Genomic DNA, 6,000 nt, shown 5'->3' on the forward strand with positions numbered 1-6,000 from the left:
AGAACCTAAAGGGGAAGGAGAAAATAAGGGACTGCATACAAATGCATAGGCACTGTCTAGAACTTGCTAACTTGTCTGCTACGATAGGAAAATCATGTTAGAAACAAAGTGTGATTATCAATCAGAGGCTGAATCAACCTTAGGACATCTAATAATGAATGACGTAAGCCACTAAGAAGAAGTGTAGATAATTCAATAGCTTATGTAACACAAACCATGAAAACAAGAGGAAAAAAACCATTTGCTGAATGTTTGTAAGTATTTCTTCAGACTTTTAAACTGTACTTGCTATGGGTGAGAAGTTCAAGTTATTTTTATTATTATTACAGTGTGCTCGGCCTCAGGGTTTGATCTAAGAACAGGCTAAGACCTCCCACGCCACAACTTTTTAACACCACATGATGTATGTCTCTGTTACTTCTGAATCTAAGAGTGGGCTCTGTTTCCTGGACTTTGATGATAACTAAATGATTTAGTTATCAGCTGTAACTATTTCCCTTCAGCAATCATCTTTATTTGTATCTCCTTGTCATTTTTTGTAAAGTCCACTTTCTTCTAGGTGTCAATTTGTTACATAATTTTCCCTCTAGTTTTTTTTTTTAAAGAAAATAAATCCTTAAAGGGAAATATCCTGTCTTGTGGAATTTCTTCCAAGGTCATTCACTGGTCAGAGGTGTATAGCATAAATGCTTTCTGAATGGAAAAAAAATATTTCATAGATGTTTCTATTGCCAGTTAAAAGAGACTGTATATCCAGCAAAGGGAATGGGTTAGGACAGCATCAAAGAAAAGAAAAGTGCCCTCCTCTGCTAATAGGGGCTTCCCTGGTGGCTCAGAGGGTAAAGCATCTGACCGCAATGTGGGAGACCTGGGTTCGATCCCTGGGTCAAGAAGATCCCCTGGAGAAGGAAATGGCAACCCACTCCAGTATTCTTGCCTGGAAAATGCCAGGGATGGAGGAACCTGGTAGGCTACAGTCAATGGGATCACAAAGAGTCGTACACGACTGAGCAACTTCACTTCTGCTAATAGAGACAGTTCAGAATATTGCACTGATTCCTTCAGCAACTGTAAAGCAGCACAAGCAATCAAGTATAAGCAAAGTAGCTGTATCTATGCTTGCGAACTTTTCTAATACAATATAAAAATGGCAATGCATGTTAGGATGAAAATCCTTTTCCTGTCTATAAATTGGCGGTATACATGTTGGAGGCTGAGTATATGTCTAGACACTGGGAACAATTCTGGTAACTGAGTGGGGGAATACATTATAGTGGAAAAGAGCCTGAGCGTTAGAGAAACACTGTCTGGGATTTGAATGCCAGCTTTATCCTCTTCCTAGCCATAAGACTCTGGCCTCATATTCCTAATAAATAAAATGATACTACTACTTACCATTTGAAATTCTGATCGGACAAATAAGATATTACACTGTAAAGTATGAGGTCTTGACAACTATTTCTTTCCTTCCCTTTAGATTTGTAAGCATTCTAAACACTGTCTAGGAACTGCTTATAATACATGATTCAACACTCCACAATCTCTTTTCAAAAGCTTTAGAGTGACCACAGAACAGCAACTGCAGGCAAATAAGCTAGAATTCTGAGGGTCCTATCTGGGCCACTAATACAGGGGGCACAAGTTCAAGTGTCTATAGGCCAGGCAGGAAATGCAAATTGAGAGCCCTGGGAGCATACGGGATGACCAGTTAGGGTGGGGGCACTGGTATCCACCAGGCCCATCTTAGGGAGGCAGCAGTTAATCAACCTCGGGAAAAATGTGGGCCCAGTGCTGCTAGAGCTTCTCATTTTTTAAGAGAAACAGAAAATCTATAATTTATTGTGAAGTCTCCTAATTTTTAAATGTTTACTCCTTTGCCAAAGAGGGAGAATACCATGTGAAAACACACCTTTGGCCTACATAGACCTCACTAGTTTGCAAACTAAGAATAGAGTCTTTACCTTGGGAGTTAGACAGAATATATAGATGAAGAACCTCTTTCCTCCTCAATCACTAGTGAGTCAAATTCTCACTGCAAACATTTTGAGTGTGTCAGGTTTCTTGACCTTATAGCTAAACAACTCAGTTGTTTTACCCAACTGCTGCTTTCTGGCTGTCCTCATTGGACACCAGCATGAAAGTCAAGGGGAAGAGGGGCCATGGGACTGGTCAAAAAAGCATATGAGGTTAGTAATATTAATTATTAATAAAGTGTGCTGGTCCAGAAATGTGAGAAAAATAAATGATTATCTATCTCTTGATAATTAGTAAACACAGCATAGGGCTATCTGTATTCAATAATGAAGCTGCTGCTTCCTGAAATGTAATTCATCTCAACATTTTATCTATTTTGACACTGAAAATTCCTGGTACTGAGAGGGTGGGTATACAGTATAGTGGACAGAATGCAAGCACTGTGATAAAGGCCATCCTTATCTGAATCTAAGCTTTACCACTTACTAGCTTATGCCCAAATAAAATAAATATTCTTAATTGAATCTGATCAATGATTGATAGCTTAATTATAAAAGAAGAAATTCAGGGAATTCCCTGGTGATCTAGTGGTTAGAACTCAGTGCTTTTACTGCCAGGCCCCAGGTTCAATCCTTGATCAGGGAACTAAGATCCTCCAAGTCACATTGTGTAAGGAAAAATAAATAAAACAAAAACACAAGAAACTGTGTGGGATATTGTTAATAAATTTTATCAGTTCATTTCTCTAGATACATATAATGTTGGAACTGGAAGAAATCTTACAGCTCACCTAGTCCAAACACCTGTTTTTACAGAAGGAGAAACCAGGGCTCAGAAAGGTCAAATGAGTTCCTAGACTGTGTCCCAAAATGTCTATTACTTAGAACTTGTGAAATATTTTCTTTCTAAACTATTGTTCTAGATCTGCACAATTCGGAACAAGAGCCACTGGCAGAACACTTAGCAGGCAGGCAGTGTGAACTGAGGCATGCTCTAAGTATAAAATAGGCAGGAGAGTCTGATGATGTTTGTATGGAAAAAAAAGTAAAAGGTTTCCTTACCGTTCCTCCGCCCACCCCCACGACTTCCACCCCCAGCTTCATGATATGTGGAATCTTAGTGTCCTGCCCAGGAAGTAAACCCATACCCTCTGCACTGAACGCACAGCATCTTAACCACTGGGCTACTCATTAATGGTTTTGTACATTGATCACCCATTGATATTCTGAATATACTGGATTAAATATATTAATCTTGTTGTTGTTGTTTAGTCACTGAGTTGTGTCTGACTCTTTGTGATTCCACAAACTGCAGCCTGCCAGGCTCCTTTGTCCATGAGACTTTCCAGGCAAGAATACTGAAGGGGGCTGCCGTTTCCTTCTCCAGGGGGATCTTCCCGACCCAAGGATTGAACCTTGGTTTCCTGCATTGGCAGGTGGGTTCTTTACCACTGAGCCACTGGGGAAGCCCAAACTTATCTTACCTGTGAAATTTTCTTTTTTTTAAATGTTGCTATTAGAACATTTAAAATTATATGTGCTTTATATATTTCCATTGGACAGTACTGTTCAGACAGTGGTGAGGTCCTTAGGCTACAGAAGTCCAATTAACTGATAATGTAGCTTACTTATAATGCAAATAGTATTAGCTTAAGCCCTGAATTCCCAACACTAGGAAATCAGAGTACAAGAGAACAAAATGATGTTTCTGCTCTATTATCTTTTGGAACAATGAATGTTAGATAAAAATATGAAATACTGTATTTCTATGTCCTTCATGCACACCTCTTAGTCCTCGCCCTTCAGTCTCCTCACGTGCTGTTAACTCTTCTACTTTAGCATCCCCCCTGGGCTGTCTTATCTTCCAAAGTGCTCCAAATTGCCAAATGATCTTTATATTCCCTAATCCAAACTTTCTGGGATAGTTACTCTCAGGTGTTCTGAGAAAAGTATTGCTGAAATGACTCATATTGATATAAACAACTGGTTATCAATATTATATGCTTAAAAGATGCTCATCAAAATTTATTAATCTTTCACAGATTATAACAAAAGGAAAAATTCAGGAAAAGTGTAGAAGAAAATTGTACTCTTATCCAAGACTCTTATCCTTCTGTGTCTTTTTTTTTTAATAGCTTTCCCTATTTCTGCACCTAGAGATATTAAAGGGGAAAAAAAAAAAAAGCCTTTCAAAGACAACAGCAGCAGAGCTTCAAGGGTTGGGACTATGATTTGTACTTATTTATGTAATGGGCACTGCCCGTAGAAAGCCTTCTGACCTTCTAGAATGCTTACAGTTTAAAGCATCTTTCTCTCAAAGTTTTCACTTTAGAAATTCATTTTTATTTGTATTTCATGATTTTTAGAACTAAAAGGCTCCCCCTCTACAACTGAATTTGGGTTTTATATTTCACTAAAATGCGGCAGTGTGATTCTACCCAATTTCAGCAAACAGAAAATTGCAGGATCTTTAACGTGAGCTTTCCCTCAGATACTACCAGTTCTACTCCCCCAAAGCACAGAGCTGCAGAACAGGCCAGTAAACAAGATGCTAGAAATACTATCCACAATCTTATGGTACAAAGTGGCAAAAACCCATTTAAGGAAAGCTAAAATCTTTTCTTAAAACAAATTTATTTTTAAACAAAATATTTCAAGTTTTACACTACAGTAATATTTTTTTAAAATTCCAATGAAACTACATAATTTATAAAAGGATCTTTGGATTTTGAATAAGAAAGTTGATATATGCTATAATAAAATCTTAATTTCACTCCTTTTCAAAGGGCTAGCTGTAAAAATAGATCATAAAATGCAGACTTCAAAATAAAAAGAAGAGTCATAAATTTAGGATATATGATCTAACCTTATTTTGCACATCAAAAAAAATTCCTAGTTGCGGTGCTTGTCAAATACTATACAGTTAGTTTTAATGGCTTGGGCAAGAACACAGATCTGAAAAATTTGACAAAATGCTAAAACCTTAATTTCCCTTGTTTTATAGGTAGAGTTCTACTAGCTGGTAAATTTTATTAAATTCTTAATTATTGATACATGGGGCTGGGGTGAGGGTACACAATGAAGATGTAAAAGATGTGAACCTAGACTCTTAGGAGCCTACAACAGAGAAACATAACCAAATCTTATGTATCTGCTGCCCAACACATACTGATTACAGTAGTAAGTCAATCTGTAGTTAACTGCTTTCTTAAACCTAAACTTCCTTTAGTCTGATTTCTTTGCGTTTTTTTTTTTTTTTTACAACTGTGACTGTAATAGAATTACTTGAAAATATCAGATATGGGAGTTTGCTTAAGCATTTCAGATTATTTTTATTGTGTGAACAAGGGTTTCTTTGGTAAAAAGAAGGGAAATGAATCTATTCAACAACGTAAGGCACACAGAACTTCTAAAAGATTTGCTATACTGCTTAAAACATTTCTAAACTAAGCAAAATATGGTTTTTAAAAAAGTCCCTCAAATCACTCACTTATATCTCCAGGAAAAGTTATCTTAAACACTAAATAAATGAAAAAAATTCTTTACTTTATCTGAATATACCAAGCTGGATTTAATTTTTTTTAAAAAAGAAATTCCAGATACCAAAATATTTATCCCTTTAGCTCTTTCCCAATTAACTACAGTAGAAAGAGAATCAAGAGGCCCAAGGAGAAAGATAAAAACTTATCTACAAAATTTTAATTAAACAGGATTGAGAGATTTCAACTTATCTTTAATGTTTTCTTTTTTTTTTAAAAAAAAAGGTACTTCCCCAGTGGTCCAGTGGTTAAGACTTTGAGCTCCTATTGCAGGGGGCATGATTTTGATCCCTGGTTGGGGAACTAAGATCCCTGGTTGGGGAACTAAGATATATCACATGGTATAGCTGGGGGGGAGGGGAAGATGAATAAAAACAAAAAAAAAAAAACCTGAGTTAAATAAAGCAAAATGTCAGAAAATATTAAGAAGAGACAGCAAGAATACACAGAAGAACTGTACAAAAAAGATCTTCACGACCCAGATAATC

The 6,000-nt window shown here is 36.7% G+C and overlaps 1 protein-coding gene across 4 annotated transcripts in view; it reads right to left on the reverse strand.

The window, feature by feature from the left end:
* Nucleotides 1-6,000, reverse strand: part of EML4 (echinoderm microtubule associated protein like 4) — a 155,463-nt gene that overhangs the window by 53,098 nt on the left and 96,365 nt on the right. The gene's annotated exons all lie outside the window — the stretch shown is intronic.

The sequence above is a fragment of the Bison bison genome, unplaced genomic scaffold (assembly GCF_000754665.1).
Source record: "Bison bison bison isolate TAMUID 2011002044 unplaced genomic scaffold, Bison_UMD1.0 scf7180017864177, whole genome shotgun sequence".
Classification (NCBI taxonomy): Eukaryota; Metazoa; Chordata; class Mammalia; order Artiodactyla; family Bovidae; genus Bison; species Bison bison.